The 19,923-nt window shown below is 43.7% G+C and overlaps 1 protein-coding gene across 3 annotated transcripts in view; it reads right to left on the reverse strand.

Annotated features, from left to right (window-relative positions):
* The window catches only part of CNPY1 (canopy FGF signaling regulator 1), a 205,814-nt gene that overhangs the window by 171,560 nt on the left and 14,331 nt on the right, over nucleotides 1–19,923 (reverse strand). The window contains exon 2 of one of the 3 annotated variants that reach the window (XM_029588475.1): nucleotides 18,008–18,122. The gene's annotated coding sequence lies outside the window, so the exon portion shown is untranslated. Of the gene's footprint in view, nucleotides 1–10,095; nucleotides 10,255–18,007; nucleotides 18,123–19,923 lie in introns of those variants that run through there. The other 2 variants (XM_029588479.1, XM_029588476.1) reach the window with 2 other exon arrangements.

A 19,923-nucleotide genomic window follows, 5' to 3' on the forward strand; every position in this document is an offset into this window, starting at 1 on the left:
CGGTATATTAAAAGTTGTTAAATAAATAAATAAATGTCCTGTAATATTGGGTTTGTATGCAGGGAGAAGGGGATGGTTTGCACACTGTAACTTGGTTCTCTCTTCATCATCCCCACCTCCTATCTTTCTGAAATCCATAATCTGAATTTGGGTTATCTAAATGTGGATTACAGCTTTTCTTTTTCCTCAAGGATAGCATGACCCAGATAGCAAGCATCAAGCAGTGGCACAATCACCTCCTTCTGCAGCACCTCCTAGCTCCTCACTGATTTCATCCTTTATTTCTCATTACCATCTTGGGCAGCCATTGAACTTACATTGAACTTTTTCAGTTCAATGTAAGCCGGCATGATGTGCCTTACGAATGTCGGCATAGAAAAAGCCAATCAATCAATCAATCAAATAAATAAATAAATAGTTTGTACCATCCTCACAATCTCTGATGCCTCCTGCTTCTCCTGAGCACGCTTCCAAAGTAAGGAGGAAGAGGCAGAGCCATGTCACCTCTGGCACTGAGAGCATGCAACAGTTCACAGTCCTTGCCTTGTATAAATTTGAGGATTTAAGCAGTTATTCTAGCAATGGTGGAGGCCTAGCAGGCAGCATACGTAGCTGGAGATGAGGGATCTATATCAACACCAGCAGCAGGAGCTGAAGGGGAGGAGCCAGCATCAGCATTGGTGTTGCGTGGGGGGTGGCAGCCAGAAACCTTCCACCAGCCCTAGTCCTTGTTGCCAAAGATCTTAGACCTGCCCACAGTCATAAGGAGAAACAAAGGGGGAAATGGGATTTGAGCCGTGGTTTTCCTGTTCTCGGTCCATTGCTGTAACCAGTAAGTCACTCTTTCTAACTACTCTTTTATAATCTTGTAGGAGCCAGTGGAAAAAGTTGGTTTTGGTTTTTTTTTTGCTTTCTATATATTTTTCTCTTGTTTTCATTTGCTTATTTTGCTTTATTTTTGTTCTTGGTGCTTTTCCCTTCCAACCTCCTTTCCTTTTCTTGTTCCCCTCTTCCCCCCCCCCCCCCCCTTTCTTCTCAAGTGCCACTTGAGGCACTAGGTATCACATTTTTTGTGCAGTGCTCTGTATTTTCCACTCCTATTTGTATTTTTAATTAAAAATTCATTATTCTATCTTTTGAGTATCATTATACTCTTCTTTAACATTAACTGTCACAGTGCTCTCCATCTTCATATTGAAAAAAACTCTTAAAAGAAATTTTAATAAAATTCACAGATTCTGGTAATTCTTCATTCAAATCTGGCTGAGCACCATAATTTCTTACTCGTCATTCATCATTACTATTGCTCTTTTCTCACAGGACAGCAGGATGTTAGTCCTCACATATGGGTGACATCACAGGATGGAGCCCAGTCACGGAACACTTTTGTCAAAGTTTCCAGAACTTTGACTGGCCCCTACTGGGCATGCCCAGCATGGCACTAACCCTGCAGCCAGCAGGGGTCCCCTTTCAGTCTTCTTTTTTTTCCGCGCAGCAATAGCCATGCGGTTTAGCAGCTCTGTAGAGATTCCTGACAGGAATTTTCCTCACGGAATTACTAAAATGTAATTTACCCCACAGGGGTCCCTCCTTCAACTTTTTCAAGCTGCAGTACTCCAGTAAGTTTTTACCCGTTTTCCATCTTACCATCGAGTTTGGCCCTCGCAGCCTACTGGCTGTCGGCCGTACCGCAGCTCAATTTTTTCATGGCCATGGCGTCGGGGTTCCGTCGGTGCCCGAACTGTAATCGCACCATGTCCATCACAGACCCTCACAAAGTCTGTGTAATGTGTCTCGGATGTGAGCACGATCTCTTAACCTGCACCAAATGTGCCCTAATGACACCAAAAGGTTGCAAGGCTAGAATGGAGAAGATAGAACTCCTCTTCACCGTCTATTGCATAGACGTCGTCAGAACTGGCACCGTCATCTTCGCGCCAGCATCGACCTCTGGCTGGTGACCATCCGGCATCGACGTCTTCTCAGCCTTTAACACTTTCTACTGCCTCTCAGGATCATGGGGATCGTAGAGATAAACATCGCCACCAGCATCAAAAGTCTCGGACCATCGAGGGAGTGAAATCATCGACCAAGCCGCCGTCGAAGAAACCCCGTCTAGAAAAGGCACCGAACTTTTCGGCGACCAGGTCACTGAGGCAACCCTCAGCCGACAGGGTATCGGGAGCCGTGACTCCGCCTTTAACGTTGGTCCCTCCGGCTATGCCTCTGCCGCCTCCTTCTGATCTGGAGCCGGGACTGCTTGCTCCAGGTCTCCGAGAAGAACTGGACCTGATGGTTCAGGAGGCCATCGACAAGGCGATGCATCAACTCCAGGTTCCTCCGGCACCAACACTGGTACCGATTGCGAAACCGACCACAGACCTGATTCCAACAGCGTTGGCACCGCTGCTGTTGAGGATGGAAGCGCTCATAGCCGCTTTTCCACCGATGGACCCCTGGTCACCGATGGCTCCGGTGCCCTCCCCGCTTGCTTTGTCATTGGGAGGAGAAACACCATTCCACATCCCTCCATCAGGAGTTCTACCGATGCCTCAGCCATCAATGCCAACACGTCCGTCTATGCCACCGATGCACCCATCGGTGCCAATACGTCCGTCAGCCCCACCTAGCCATCCATCGATCCCCTCGATGCCTGCACCAGTGCCTTCGATGCCTTCATCGATGCTTCCAGAGCCTAGACCAGGACCTTCAGGGTTCCCACCACCCCGTCGTCCTCTAGCCCCTGGAGGAGCAGGTGCTGATCCCTACGATATCTGGACTGATGATTCTTCACCAGACACCGATGACTTGCCTTCACCACCTTCACCTACTGAAAGTAGAAAGCGTTCTTCTCCAAAGGGCCTTTCCTTTATAAATTTTGTGAAGGAGATGTCTGAATTGGTTCCCTTCCAATTACAGACGGAACAGGCCGATAGGCATCAAATGATGGAGTTGCTACAATTCCTGGATGCTCTCAAGGAAATAACCTCCATCCCTATCCATCAGGTTCTTCTGGATCTCCTAAAAAAGAACTGGGAACATCCTGGCTCTGTTGCTCCAGTCCACAGGAAAGCTGACACCACCTATCTTGTTCTCAGCTCCAGGATTTCACAAACCTCAATCGGATCACCAATCTGTGGTTGTAGAATCTGCCCAGAAAAGAGCAAGGAGACGAAAACCTCACACTTCCTTTCCTCCAGGCAAGGAACAGAAATTCCTAGATGCCATTGGTCGCTGTGTCTTCCAGGGATCAATGCTCATCTCCAGAATTGCCGCTTATCAGCTCTATGTGACCCAATATAATAGGGTATTATTTAAGCAGATACAAGACTTGACAGATTCCCTGCCTCAGCAATTTCAAGATCAACTCCAAACCCTAGTGAACAAGGGTTTTGAGGCAGCCAAGCATGAGATCAGATCATCTTATGATATCTTTGACACTGCTACCAGGGTATCTGCAGCTGCTATCTCGGCAAGACGATGGGCCTGGCTCAAGTCTTCCGACCTTCGCCCTGAAGTACAAGACAGATTATCCAACCTGCCTTGTGTAGGAGATAATCTGTTTGGCGAGCAGATTCAACGACCAGTGGCGGAACTCAAGGACCATCATGAGACCCTAAGACAGCTCTCTCTGATGCCTTCTGAGTACTCTTCAAAACAGCCCTTCCGGAAGGAATCTAAGAAGTCATCCCTCCGCCCAAAGAAATCCTACTCGCCACCAACTAGAACCCGTTCTACGAGACCGTTTCAAAAAGCCCAGTCTCGTCAGACACGAAAACAAAAACCACAAGCAGCTCCTCAGCCGGGCCCTGCTTCTGGTTTTTGACTCCTGCATAGAGAGCAGCAGCCAGCTTCCATTGCCCCACATATCAGTGGGAGGTCGATTGTGCCATTTCAACAACAGGTGGCACTCAATTCCCTCAGACCAGTGGGTCCTGGCGATAATTGCTCAGGGTTATCATCTGAACTTTCTCTCCATTCCACCGGACTCCCCACCTCTACCGACGTAGAAAACATCCGATCACTCCATCCTTCTGGAACAGGAGGTCTCCCTCCTCCTCCAGTCCAAGGCAATAGAACAAGTGCCCTCCTCTCAGCACGGCCTAGGGTTCTATTCCCGGTACTTTCTAATCCCCCCAAAATTTGGGGGTGTTCGTCCAATTCTGGACCTACGTGCCCTCAAGTACCTCCAGCAAGAGAAGTTCAAAATAGTAACCTTGGGCTCTCTTCTACAAAGAGGAGACTGGCTCTGCTCTCTAGACCTCCAGGACACATACACTCATATCGCGATAATTCCATCCCATCGCAAATACCTGAGGTTTCTAGTAGGCCCCAAGCACTATCAGTACCGAGTGCTTCCATTCGGCCTCATGTCTGCACCAAGAGTCTTCACAAAATGCCCTGTCATAGTTGCAGCCTTCCTCAGGACTCAAGGTGTTCACGTCTACCCCTATCTAGACGATTGGTTAATCAGGGCTCCCACTCAGCAAGCTGCTCTGTCGTCCCTATATCTTACCTTACACACTCTAATTTCGCTTGGATTTCTTGTCAACTACGACAAATCCTACTTAGTCCCATCTCAAACCTTGTCGTTCATTGGGGCAAACTTGGACACCTTGCAGGCAAAGGCTTTTCTGCCTCGACAGCGAGCTCTCACTCTCGAGGCTCTTGCACACCAGCTGCAGTCTCAGCATTCCACGACTGCACACCACTTTCTCATCCTCCTGGGACACATGGCGTCCTCAGTTCAGGTCACCCCAATGGCCCGCTTGGCCATGAGAGTCATGCAGTGGACTCTAAGATCACAATGGACTCAATCCAGTCAGCCCCTGTCGACCATTGTCCACGTAACTGACTCACTCAGTCAGTCTCTCGCCTGGTGGAGAAATCAGGTCAATCTCCTCCAAAGCTTACCCTTCCAGGCTCCAGACCCTCAAATAACTCTCACCACCTTGGGCTTCCAACCTTGGCTGGGAAGCCCACATGACCGATCTGCAGACACAAGGATCTTGGTCTCCAGAGGAAGCCAAACACCAAATACATTTCCTGGAGCTTCAAGCAATCAGATATGCTCTCAGGGTATTTCAGGATCGCCTCTCCAATCAAGTCATCCTGATCCAGACGGACAACCAGGTGGCCATGTGGTACATCAACAAACAGAGAGGGACGGGCTCCTACCTTCTGTGTCAGGAAGCTGTGCAGATATGGGCGGAGCCCCTCTCCCACTCGATGTACCTCAGGGCCACCTACTTGCCGGGAGTGGACAATGTGTTGGCAGACAAGCTGAGCCGCACCTTTCAATCGCACGAGTGGTCTCTCAACCCCTCAGTAACTACCTCTATCTTCCAACAATGGGGTTATCCTCAAATAGACCTCTTTGCGTCACCTCAAAATCGCAAAGTAGACAACTTCTGCTCCCTCACTCGCAGCCAACACCATCAGCCAAGAGACGCGTTCTCCCTATCATGGGCAACCGGTCTCCTATATGCATTCCCTCCACTTCCACTTCTTTCGAAGACTCTTGTGAAGTTACGTTGGGACAAGGGAACCATGATCCTGATAGCACCTCACTGGCCGTGCCAAGTTTGGTTTCCAATACTTCAGGATCTCTCCATTCGCAGGCACATTCCCTTGGGAAGGACCCGCTTCTAATCACTCAAAACGACGGATGCCTACGCCACCCCAACTTTCAAGCCTTGTCCCTGACGGCATGGATGTTGAAAGGTTAATCCTTCAACCACTTAACCTTTCTGAACCAGTTTCCCATGTCCTGATTGCTTCATGGAAGCCTTCCACGAGAAAATCTTATTCTTACAAATGGACCAGGTTTACGTCATGGTGCTCTTCTCAGTCCCTTGATCCCTTTACCTGCTCAATCATGAAGTTTCTGGACTATCTTTGGCACTTGTCAGAGTCAGGTCTAAAATCTTCCTCCATCAGGATGCATGTCAGTGTGGTAGCCGCCTTCCATAAAGGTATCGGGGATGTTCCAATATCAGTACAACCCCTTGTAACACGCTTCTTGAAGGACTTGCTTCACTTCAAGCCTCCTTTGCGTCCTCAGCCCCTTCTTGGGACCTTAACCTAGTTTTGGGTCTGCTCATGAAACCACCATTCGAGCCTCTTCAATCCTGTGACCTTCGATATCTCACTTGGAAAGTGATTTTCCTTTTGGCAATCACTTCCGCTCGCAGAGTTAGTGAATTACAGGCTCTAGTTACCTATCCGCCTTACACTAAACTTCTGCAGGACCGGGCAGTACTCCGCACTCACCCTAAATTCTTGCCTAAGGTAGTTTCGGAGTTTCATCTCAATCAATCCATTATACTACCTACCTTTTTTCCCAGGCCCCAATCCGGCTCTAGCATTCTACCTAGACCGTACAGCTGCCCACAGGAAAAGCACTCTATTGTTTGTCTCTTTCCATTCCATCAAATTGGGGCAGCCTGTGGGTAAGCAGACTCTCTCCTCCTGGCTGGCGAACTGCATATCCTTTTGCTATCAGCAAGCGGGCATTCCACTTCAAGACAGTGTTAAAGCACACTCTGTGAGGGCCATGGCGACTTCAGTAGCACACCTACGATCAGTGCTGCTTCCTGACATTTGCAGGGCTGCCACCTGGAGTTCACTCCATACTTTTACAGCCCATTATTGCTTAGACAAAGCCGGAAGACAAGATTCCATCTTCGGCCAGGCTGTCTTGCGCAACCTATTTACAACGTGACGTACCAACACCCTTCCGCCTGCCCGGTGGGGTTCAGGATGCCCTCGGCCAAATTTCATCCCAGGCCTAGTGCCTTGCACGCCTGCGTACATTTGGTGCATGCTCGGACATCCTCAGCTCGGTACTCACCCATATGTGAGGACTACCATCCTGCTTGTCCTGTGAGAAAGCAAATGTTGCTTACCTGTAACAGGTGTTCTCACAGGACAGTAGGATGTTAGTCCTCACAAAACCCGCCCACCGCCCCACGGTGTTGTGTTCGTAATGTTTTCTTATTTTATTTTCGGTACTACCTGTAGCTTTTTAACAAGACTGAAGGAGGATCCCTGCTGGCTGCAGGGTTAGTGCCATGCGGGTCATGCCCAGTAGGGGCCAGTCAAAGTTCTGGAAACTTTGACAAAAGTGTTCCTTGATTGGGCTCCATCCTGTGATGTCACCCATATGTGAGGACTAACATCCTGCTGTCCTGTGAGAACACCTGTTACAGGTAAGCAACATTTGTTATCAGCGTCCTTGACTCTGAAAGGTTCAGTGTCAGTTGCCTGCCCACCAGTATTCACTTTGATTTGAATTTACACAATTGCCAGAGAAGAAAAAAAGATTATGATGAGGATGTAGAAAACCATATTGAAATGGCCCAAACAGCACTGACATTGACTGACTGAAACCTCTAGCATGCTAATTTTTTTTTTTTTATTTTACTGGCTATAAGGCAGTCACCTCACATTTATACTTCCTATATCTCCTGTTCAGTATCAACCTTGCTACAATTTTCAACTTTTCACAGAACCACAGAAAACCCATTTGCCTATTTTAATTCATATAGCTTACATGAATAAATACAATGCTAATAAGAACCAATGAGGACCAACTGAAGCCTAGAGTAAGCTTCTGTAGTGGTGTAGTGATACTAATGGGCACCAGAGAAGAGTGTTGTGTGGTGAAAGAAGCAGGTGCAGAGCAGTAACCATTGAATGAACTAACATGTTTGGGGCTGGTTGACACAAATTGGAACATATGTCTCGGAATTATTAAAATATAGTCTATAGAAGCAGAAGGCCCTCCATCGGAGCCTACCTTAATGTTTCCCAACCAGTGTGCCATGGTACACTAATGCGCCTCAGATCTCAGCAGATTGTGAGTCCTCTGGGGATAGGAAAATACCTGCAGTATCTGAATGTAATCTGCTTCAAAGTGTCACAAAAGACAGAATGGAAATAAATAAATAATCAGTGTGACACGGAAAAGTTGTCACTGCCTGAAAAGTAGAGCCTATGTCAGCATCTGGGTTATGCTTTTAGCACCACACAGCAACAAGAGATCCAGAAGCTCCTTTCTGAGAACGAGTAATCATGCATGCATCTTCTTTCTAACTACAGTATGGACCCAGGACTGTGGTAATTAATGGGCAGCATATAGGGGCGGATTTTAAAAGGCCTGTGCGCGTAAATCCTTCCGGATTTACGCGCACAGGGCCCTCGCGAGCCGGCGCGCGTAAAGCCCCAGGACGCGCGTAAGTACCGGGGCTTTCGAAAAGGGGCGGGAGGGGGCATGTCCGGGGGCGGGCCCGGGGGGCGTGGTGCCGGCCTGGGGGCGTGGTCGAGGCCTCCGGACCAGCCCCCGGGACCAGAGGACGGAGCGGGGCTGCCGGCCGGCGCGCGCAAAGTTAGGGGGGGGGGGTGGGTTAGGTAGGGGAAGAGAGGGGAGGGGAAGGGCGAAGGAAAGTTCCCTCCGAGGCCGCTTCAAAATCTGAGCAGCCTCGGAGGGAACAGGTAGCGCGTGCTGGGCTCGGCGCGCGCAGGTTGCACAAATGTGCACCCCCTTGCACGCGCCGACCCCAGATTTTATAAGATACGCGCGGCTACGCGCGTATCTTATAAAATCCAGCATACTTTTGTTCACGCCTGGTGCGCGAACAAAAGTACGCGATCGCATATTTTTTAAAGATCTACCCCATAGGGTATAGATAGCTGGGCCATACTGTGCTGTGCATAGAGTGCACACAGCATCTCCTCTTCCCCAACCTGAGCTACCTCCCGTTTTTACAAAATTTATATTCCACCTTTCATGATACTTCAAAGTAGGTTACATTCAAGTATTGTAGATATTTCCCTATCTCCAGAGGGCTTATAATCAAAAGGCCTGATTTGCTAAGGCTTTTCACCCATGGGAAAAAATGTTTAGTAAATGAGGCCTGTCTGATTCCCAGGCTGAGTGAGATGGAGAGATCAAGACCTGAGCAATGGATGTGACTTACTCTGACTGTTGAGAGTAGCAACAGTGGAGGAACTCTGACAACCATATGTCGCAGTTGAGGTAACTATGCAAGCTGGCTGCCCACACCACATGAACCTCTCCCTGCTACATTTGTATACGGAAGGAACTGGTCCACTGTGACGGGTTTATATATGTTTCGGTCCCCTCTAGCCCTTTGTTTTAAAATATGGAAGAGAGACCGGTGGGGCTTTCGGTGCTTCCCTCGCTCTTTTGAATATACAAGACTTCTTTGTGTCTACGTTGCCTGCCCCATAGAGGTTGGTGTGCCACACAACACTTTTGTTAATGAAGGTGTGCCTTGGTCTTAAAAAGATTGGGAAACACTGGCTTATTTTACTGTAATCTAGCCCATCTTCGTAAAGAAGTTTACACATGAACCTCCTGACCTATTTATACTCTCCTAATAGAAGACAGATATGAATATAATTAAATGTGATCATGTATCTGCCTATTCACAGATTCTAGACACAGTTTGGCACAAATTTCTCATCAAGTTTAGTAGCTGCAGTTTATTTGCAGGCACAAATTTAGCAAAAGTTGGGATACTTGGTTTAAAAAAAAAAAAAAAAGGTTTGCCTATCCTTAGCCATAATACTTACAAATGGGTCATAAGATGAAGCCCACTAACAAAAATTAGAACAAAAATACAAGAAAAGCAGATTACAGTATGTTGAACTTCAAACACACAATCAGTTTTATAGCTGTACCATATAAAGATCTAAAGGGAATTTTACCATTATATTTATAATAGAAATTTGTGATCAAACTCTTAAAATATGAACTGAGAGATTATAAATCAGGTCCATGGTTTTGAGCTCTCAAATGATTCCTGAAGAGAAAATTTCAGTAGAATGCTGCTCATGGTTTTCAAGAAGGCTGAGTAAAATGCAATACTACCTCTGTAGTGAGGCTTCCTTAAAAAAAAAAAAAGACAAGTTTCACCAACTGGCAAAGTGAAATGTAAATTAATAACAGGCTAACAGGTCATCACATTCTTTTGGCCAAAATAAAATGAACCTTATTGTTGTCTCTAGCCTGCTGTAACTTGATCCCCATTAGTTGAATAGGCTTTCAGGACTGAAACAAAGCCTTACCTTACCCTCTTCGATCTCCTGCAGGTAACAAAAATATATTTTTGATGGGTGTGATACTTGTTTTAAATATTACCACACAGAGAGAACGGTTTCCAAAGTTGGTCAATTTGGGATTAGGTCCACTTTTACTGTCTCTTTATATCTTGGCACGGGTGTTGTACGTGTTGTCTCTAAGCTTTGCCACGACACTAAGGTAATTTGCTTGTCAAATTGATTGGAAGAGATTTTAACCAATTAGAGTGCAGACAGTGGAGAAAGTTAACTAGCCAATGAAGGATAGAAAGAGGTGGGTTCTGTGCCTTTTAACTTTTGTCCTGTGTGAAAACTCCATATGGAGTCTAAAATAATGGACTTTAGAATTCTGGTCACCCCAGCAAAACAAGTGACCTGTTACAAGAGACTTTTATCTTTTGAAATATATTGTTTTATCTGTTTCATTATTTACTCAGTGTTCAAAAGGTAATGGAAAAAAAAAAAACTGAACTTCGAAAGGAACAGCATTCACAGCTCCTTTCAGCTATTTTAGCAGTTTTTAATTTTTCAAATTATTTGTATTGCTTAGATTTTATAACCTTTCTTATAAGTGTGAATGATCAATCTTTTGCCACCTTTGTTTGGGCTTATCATCAACTGATTTGCTACACTTTAATGTGAATGCATGAACAATTATAGACCATAACAATTTATTTTGTACTGTCGAGAAGCATATATGCCAGGGTATACATAATTAAGAAATAAGACATGACAGAGTGTTTGTTGATGTCAATCATGCACATCTATGCACGCGGCAAAGAGAGCTCAGCAAGACAAGAATTATCTTATTGCATGTATGAAATGTTTAGAAAAGTACACTATTTTCAAATATAATTTTGCTTTTTAAGTGGCTAGTTTTCAAACTGCATAAGCATAAAATCCCTAGGTACTTTGACTCCATGGACCAGGTACCTAATTTCAAAAAGGAAGTAAGTGTGTACTTTCTCTTTGACAATTGCCATGGCTACAAAGTAACTGCAAAAGTTTTTACCTGCTTTTTGTATGGGTCAGCTTTCCATGAACAATAACATACATAGATTTGAAAATTCAATCTGTACTTCTTATTTTCCAATTCCTCCCAAAACATGCCCCTGAGAATGCCTCCCCTAAATCCAGCCAAAACCACTGTGTGATTGCCAGAACAGAACACTGCATAGTTTTAACCGAATTGAGTGAGGACACTTTTCAGACCCCGAATTTACCTGCGTAAATTGCTATTTACCTAGGTAAATGGGTTTGAAAATTGTCCTCCGCAGGTACAATGTTTTAAGAAATCTCTCTGAGCTGAAAACTTGTGTATAACAGAAGGGAAAACAAATCCTCCCCATCTCATACCTGTTTTCATCCTCCAATAAGAACTATTTTGAAATAGATTAGCTGAACAGAGCTATTTTAAGGAGAATGCCATGTTCAAAATTCAAACCTTCTCATCCAACCAGGTAAAAGTACCTTTCCAGCTGCATTATTAATTTTAGACTCAGAACCAGATTGTAAACAAGTTTATTTTGAGGGCATTTTACTAGTTGTAGAAACGAGTAATGATGTCAAAAGGCCTTCATTGTAGGAAATAGAAGCCAATATCATATCACTTGCTGCTGCACAAAATAGATGCTCTTAGCAATAAAGAATTCTCAAGTTAATTCACTTCATTTTAAAATCTGCTTTCAGGTGGTGGGGGAAGGGGCAATGTGGAGCAGTTATACCTGACTACACTATAAGACGGTAACTTTTAAGAAGGCGTGCGGGCGTGCGTTTGCCGGCTCGCACCCATGCACATGGCTGTTTTATAACATAAGCACGTATATGCATGCATGGTATAAAAAGAGGCTGAGTGCATGCAAATTTAAGTGGGTGCACGCAAATGCCGATTCTACCGCGTAAGTGGGGGGGGATTTTAAAAGCCAAGTGCGCCAATTCACTTGGCCAGTTTCCTAGTTCATTCCCAATTCACTCAGGTAATTGAAAGGACTTCCTAACCCCCCTAGTTAAATAGCCTTCCTTCTCCCCCGTTAGCTCCGACCCTTAAAACCCTGCTGATCTTTGTTTTATGACTTTCATGCCAATCCAGAGCAAAGTAAAGTTATGCGGCAGGGGACCCAGGTGTGCGCATGTGCACATAAGTACATACCTGTACTTTCAATGTGAAATCCAGGAATGCCCATGCCCCGTGCAGATCACGCCCACACCCACCCTTTCTTGGGAAAAAAGCATTTTGTGCTCGCAGCAGGAGATACGCACGTAGGCGGGTGCCTTTTAAAATCCGCTTGACCTGACATATTCGCATAACTCCCAGTTTTAGCGCTTGCCGAGCTCTTAATTTTCACCTTTAATCTGCTATGAACTTTGAGCATTAAGTTCCCCAGTGATTTCATATGTTGCCATGTCTGAATAAAAACAAAGTCGGTAAGCAGCTCAAGTTACACACAGCAAACAGGGTGAGCAATCCACAGAAAAATGTAAACATCCAGTTTCTCACCTTAAAATGAATGGCCTTGCAGATGGATAAGAAAATGGTTGATCTTATGAAAGAAAATACATTATTTCTGACTGGATTCAATTTCTAGAAATTGAATCCTGTCAGAAATCATTTCCTTTTTAAAGAAGGTTCTCTGAACGCAGTCATTTTTCTACCAGCCTTAATTTCAGTCACTAATGAGGACACAACATTTTAATTAAGCATAACTAGAAAGCTGCAATGAATTGTGATGTGCCATGTCTTTTATAATGAGGTTTCCTGGGCTCACAGCAGTAGCATAGTGGGAAGAACATAAAGCTGTAAATATGAAGACCTTATTTAATTCCTTTGTCCATCACTCAATGTGTGACTCAGCAAGACACTTAAAATAGTGGCCCCCAAACTTTAAGCCTGAATCCATTAGTGGAACCCATACAAGATGAAGGTAGATAACAAAATACATCCATGTTGTGGAGGCTTAATCAGAGAAAGGAAAAAGGAGGATTGCAAAAGAGCAATGTGTAAATTATATTACATACACAGCACCATGCTGACAGCAACAGAATTGTAAAAAAACACATTTTGGCAGAGCCTCATGATTTTTTTTAAATTTCTTGAAAATGGATTTTATATAAGAACCATTGACTTTTTTCACTCCTTAAAAGTAAAATTTAACTGAATCCCTGCTTATGAATGTCATTTGCAAACAAAACTTGAGTATGTTAGGATGTATTTTAATGAATCCCTATATTAGTTCAACTGTTTCATTTATATGAATATGAAAGAAAATTGCAATGATGTTTCTAATACATCCACAGTCACTTTTAAAAATCAGAGTTTGCATGGACAAATACATGAGTTCCCTACTACAAACTCATGCTGTGGATATACAGTTCCCTACGATGTAATCAGCTTATGGTACAACTGTTACTACCTGTGAGTATTTGGCATTGGTAGGGCCTAAACTAGAGTCTGTACAGGGAGACAAAATCCTTTCCTAGCACCTGAGCCATTAAGCAGCAGTAGTAAATCTTGAATCCTGCAAGTCATGACTCTGATAACCACATGTGGGAGATCATGCCTTTAAGGGAGCAGATTGGCCTAGGGAACATATGTAAGATCAAGTTGTACCACACATATTTATTCCCAGCACCTGGTGGGCTGCCCAGCCTATACTATCAGAATGCAACTTTCTTTTTGGACTTTGGTGTTCATGTTTACAACCACACCTTTATTTCTGTGTTCAGTAACCTTTGTGCCTTTGTTTCCAATACCCTTTGTATTCCCACTCTCAGTTCAGATCTTCCTGAATCTCTGTTCCATATAATGATTGCTTATGTTTCCACTGTAGAACTCTTGCTTTCCTCAGTTCTAGTCTCACCTGGCCTCTTTCCAGTAACTCTGCTTGTGTTCCTGATTCCAGGTAATCTTCTGTGTCTCTGCCTTTACTAGCCACTGTATTCCTGCTTCTGGTTTCTCTTGCTGCCTGCACGCTAGCCTTCCTGTTCCCAGACACTATAGTTCTAGTTATACATGTGGATTGGCTGAATGGCTTAATTAGATTTTCAGATACCTGAATCTATGTACATAAATTAATTGCATGCATAAATCCTAAAAAAATAAATAGCACTTCTAAAAGACATCAAACTCATGTAAATGTAAAATGGGCCAATAAAAGATCAAGTCACCCTATTTGAGGCCAGTTTGAAACTCTGGTGAATAGCTATTTGGGATGGATGGGTGTGGCAAAACAGTTTCACTTTCAATATTGTCATTAAAATTTCTACTGGTCAGCAGGTGATAGTGTTCCAGTCACCAGCAGCTGGCACTGAAGAAGTTAACCTCAGTCAGAGCCAGCTGATGACACTGCTGTTGCTGTGGAATCTGGAAGAAATGTCAGTTAGAAACTGTGGAAAGTGAGGGTTTGAAGCAAGAGAGGGAGACATACAGCTGGAGTTGGATTGCCAGAATTACTAGAATAGTGCTTAGTGTGCAGTTAAATTCAAGAAGAAGTAAACAATGTTATGTAATCCTTATTCCTTTTCTGTGCTTGCTGCAATACAGATTTTTGTGTTATTATTTGTTCACTGTTCCTCCTTGTTAAAAATAAACTCATTAATTTATTACCGCTGTGCTTGAGACTGATTTGAAATCCCAGATAAGTGAAAAGCTGGATGATCCCAATGTTTGAATGCATACTCTATGAGCGCTTCTCTGGGAACTGTGGGACAAGTTTGTGGCATTACAATGTCCCCAGAAAAACTCTCAGGGAATAGCTTTGTGGGCAGGGTAATTGTCAGAAAGCAAGATGAACCAGAGTTGGTGGATGGCTGGTTGCCAGAAAAGGGAATGCATAGAGATGCAGGCAAGACCTATGCCATGTCTACTAGGACTTCAGATAGCCATGGGTTCAAGCCCTGGTGGGTGTCAGGGGAAGTGCAAAGATGTTATGTGACAGTGGATAAACAGAAAAAAAGAAATTCAAAGATGTAGAAGAAACTGTATTGTATAATGAAGGATCTGGGGCTAGGTGGACTCAGAGGTACTGAATACATTATTATTAGCCTCATTACATAATTATGAATGACTTTTAATATACCTATTTGAACTTGCAAATTTGCCTCAGTGACATCATTCCCCTTTAGAAAAAGACAAATAAACATATGTAAGCATGCATAGACCATGATGTCAAAATAAGGTAAGGGTAAAAGCCAAAAATAGCTGCCCATACTTCAATTACAAGCTTGCCTCATTTGTATAGTGTCAACTTTAACAACGGGAAAAATTACAGCAGGAAGGTTATAAAATACAGCAGTATCAAAGTGTTGCACCAGGTCAGTCACCTCAATTTTAGGAGCAGAAATATTAGCAAACTAAAGAAAGGCCAAACTATACAATGGAAAATTTGGAACTACATCATTTTTGTGTATGTTGCCATCACAGAGTCTTTGACTAATTAAATATCACTTAAGAAGAGAGCTATAATTATTGGCAATCAGAAGATCTAATATGTAGTAGTTAAGATGCAGTCCTTATGCTGAAGTCAGCACTATACCACTTATATCTCATAAGAAAATGAACACAGATAAGAATATAAGAAGAACATAAGAACATGGCATAATGGGTCAGACCAAGGATCCATCAAGCCCAGCATCCTGTTTCCAACAGTGGCCAATCCAGGCCATAAGAACCTGGCAAGTACCCAAAAACTAAGTCTATTCCATGTTACTGTTGCTAGTAATAGCGGTGGTTATTATCTAAGTCAAGTTAATTAATAGCAGGTAATAGACTTCTCCTCCAAGAACTTATCCAATCTTTTTTTAAACCCAGCTACACTAACCGCACTAACCACATCCCCTGGCAACAAATTCCAGAGTTTAATTGTACGTTGCGTGAAAAAGAACTTTCTCCGATTAGTTTTAAATGTGCCCCATGCTAACTTCATGGAGTGCCCCCTAGTCCTTCTATTATCCGAAAGAGTAAATAACCTATTCTACCCGTTCTAGACCTGTCATGATTTTAAATACCTCTATCATATCCCCCACCTCAGCCGTCTCTTCTCCAAGCTGAACAGTCCTAACCTCTTTAGTCTTTCCTCATAGGGGAGCTATTTCATCCCCCTTTATCCCTATATCTGCTTAAAATATGCAAAACTTATGATCCTCAGAAGATTGAAACCATTACTCACACCTGACCACTTAAGAACAGTATTACAAACACTTATCTTTTCCAGCACTGACTACTGCAATGCACTCTTACTAGGACTCCCAAGCACATCAATAAGACCACTCCAGATACTTCAAAATACTGCAGCCAGAATACTGACAGGGGAAAAAAAGAGGAGAGACCATATAACTGAAACTCTAGCAGACTTACATTGGTTGCCCATCGAATACAGGATAAAATACTAGGCTTTATGTACCATACACAAACTAATATATGATAAAGAAGCAGACTGGCTAAACACAGCCTTACAAGTACACGTCCCACAAAGAAACCTCCGCTCAGCAAACAAAGCACTACTAACACTCCCACTAACCCAAGTGAGAGAAAGGGCTTTATCATTGGCTGGGCCCATACTATGGAACACGATGCCACCCGAACTCAGATTACAGAATAATCTCAAAACTTTTAAGAAAAATCTAAAAAAAAAGCCTTCACTAAAGAGTCTGGAGGGTAGAGAATGAAAGAGTGATTTTATTCAATCCTACATTTAAGAAGTAATATCTCAAAGAGATAGTAACTCAATAATATACCTGGACTAGACCAACCTTGCTCAAATATTGATTTTATTTATGAAATTGTAACCGAACTTTATTGGCACCTGTTAGAATGTACGATAGACTAAGGTATGTAATGTAGGTTATGTGCCTATTTGTAAACCGTTGCGATGGTATATAACTTAGCGACGGTATAGAAAGGTTTTTAAATAAATAAAAGATATAGTGGCTCGCAAAAGTATTCAACCCCCTAAAAAGTCAGCAGATTTGAGTGGATTACAAATGACACACAGATTGTTCCAGACAGTATGCTTATTACAAACCAATATGCTCTTAAAGTAAATGACTCTCGGGTAGTACTGATAGAATTGCTCAAATTGCCTGAGTTGTCTGCAATATAGTATCCAGGATTAATATCTCTACAACAGTGTAGACAGTACTACTGCCTGATACATTTTGGACTATAAATTAGCTTGGTATGTAGGGTCATCTAAGATATCCTGCATCATAATGGACACCTTTTCTCTGTATGCAGGAGCTGTAACAAATGCAGAGATTGTACAGGAACCTTCTAACAGTAAAAACTCTTAACTGTCACAGCTTTTCAAAAGTAGCTTTAGCTGCAAATATTCCTTTAGTGGCATGATGCCAGTCAAACATATACCGTACTGTTTATATTCCATAATTCTTTCACATGTAGTGAGTGGGGGTTCTGGAATTTCTTTTAGTGGGTAGGTCCCCCAAACTTGGCAGCACACATTCCCTTTCGTATCACAGACACACACACACACACACACTACATCCAGGACCTCCCAGGCAGGAATCCTTATTTCTACCTCACACAAGCAGGGCTTCCCCTCCCATACTTATTTGTCTTTTTACCTAGACTGTCCCAGCCTATTTACCTAGACTGTATATCCAGGGATTTCACATCCCTGTAATCACCAGGATTCTTACCACCCTGAAATTCTCACCGGGATTTTCATCCCTGAAATCACTGCCTATTTACAAGGCTATATTAGGCCTTAATCTTTTAAATTAAATAACTCTTAATTCAAAAGAACATACCAGTCTTCATATTATAGTGCAAAAATAATAAATTTTTGCACTATAATATGAAATAACATTTCCCATGAAGGTCTCCATGCCAGCACAATACAAGTAGTACAGCACAAAAAGACAAAGAGATAAAAACCACAAATACCTTCAGGGATCCTGTATTCCGTTCAAATCGAGAGAAGGGCACTCAGTCAGTGGAGCTGTACTAGTCCAGGTCACCTGGCGTGGTCCCTCCTTCGATTCCCGGAACAATGCACCATCTGTTATGAAAAAAAAAGTTAGAAACAGTATTGCATGCTGACTCCCCATGCATGCAGGAATCAATAAAGTGTTAACAGTAAAAGAACTTCCAGTCTCTTGCTTGTTGTGATTTTTGTAACTTTTTTTTTTTTCATAACAATAGTCTCAACAGTCTCATCTCAGGGGTCCCAAAATTTGGTCCTTGAGAGTTACAGCCCAGTTAGGATTTTAGGATTTCCATAATGAATATGGGTGAGATCTATTTGCATTCACTGCATCCATTGTATGCAAACAAATGTATATTCAATGTGGAAATTCCGAAAATGCAACTGGGGTTGCAGCCCTTGAGGACTCATTTTCTGGACTTCTATCATAGACTATGACAGAGTCTTCCAATGAAAGAACGCAAGGCATTGTATTATCTCATTGTCAATGTTGGCGTTCCTGTTCGTACCCTGGATCAGTACAGACAAGTGGATTTATGCATCCCAGCAGATGGAGGCAGAGAACAAAGCTTTGAGGCACTGCTACATAACCAAGAGTGCCATCTGCAGTCCCTTAGTATTTCTCTGTCTCCAGTAGATGGTAGACATGCAAACCTGCAGTTCTGACTGAACGTGTGGAGATAGTGAAAAAAAGTTGGTGTAGCTCCCTGAGGTGTTAGGTTCTTTTGAGGGCCATCCCTAGGGTTGAGCCAGGCATCCGGGGGGTTGGAAACTCCTGTCTGTTGTAGCCTGTTGCTTCCGGAGGTTTTTATAGCCAGGGGACTGGCTTCCTCTTACCTCTGATGTCTATTCCTGCTAGCCATGCTCAGGAAAGTACCCTTTTCTTGTTCTTTCTTAAGTTTTTTTAAAAAAAGAAATTTTAGGAAGGGGGAACTAGAGCAGGGTTATTTGTTCCTACAAGGCTGGGAGATTCAGTCTGAGGCCAGTTTCTGTCAGTGGGAGCTGTTCGGGTCTGCAGAAGGGAGAGCTGAAGGAGTCTGCTGCTGTTTCCTTTTTTCCCCGGTGGGGAAAGCTTGTGGAGCAGTCAGTCTGGGGCGGGTGTCACTTCGGCTACTGAGTACTGCCGTATGTGGCTTGAGCTGACACGTTTTGCGCATTATCCCAGGACAAGCAGGATGCTAGTCCTCACATATGGGTGACATCAGTAATGGAGCCCTATACGGAAAAACTTCTCTAAAAGTTTCTATGAAACTTTTGACTGGCACCCAAAGTGCCTACTGAGCATGCCCAGCATGCCATGATATTCCTGGCCACAGGGGTCTCCCTTCAGTCTTCTTTTTTCCGCGGAGCCGTTAGCCTCGCGGTTAGTTTCTCCACAAATTCAAACTTTTCAAAAAAAGTTGGAAAAACTTTAGCCGCAAGGGTCTCCCTTTAGAATACCATTGCGGTAAGTTTTTCATTTACTTCGCGGTTCCGTACCGATTTTTTGAACCGTTTTTCCCGGTCCACGTTCGTCGACGGCTGTCTGACCTAAAAATGGCTTCGGGATTCAAAAGGTGCCCTAAGTGCACTAGAAATATGTCTATAACGGACCCCCACCAAGATTGTGTTCTCTGTCTTGATGAGAACCACGATGTCAGAGCCTGCTCCTTGTGTGCCGCCATGACATCGAAGGGACATCGACTCCGGATGGAGAAGATGGAACAGCTCTTCAAAATTCAACTGTTACCCGCAGCATCATCCTCTACGCAATCGTCTCCGGCTGGATCGATTCGTAAGATGGTGCTAAAGAAACGAGTCCCAGGTGAGTCGGGAGACGCTTTTATTTCCTCCCCCTCTCCATCCTCAAGGGCATCGAGATCGGGAAGCGAAAAGG

Source organism: Rhinatrema bivittatum, chromosome 2 (genome assembly GCF_901001135.1).
Source record: "Rhinatrema bivittatum chromosome 2, aRhiBiv1.1, whole genome shotgun sequence".
NCBI classification, from domain to species: Eukaryota; Metazoa; Chordata; class Amphibia; order Gymnophiona; family Rhinatrematidae; genus Rhinatrema; species Rhinatrema bivittatum.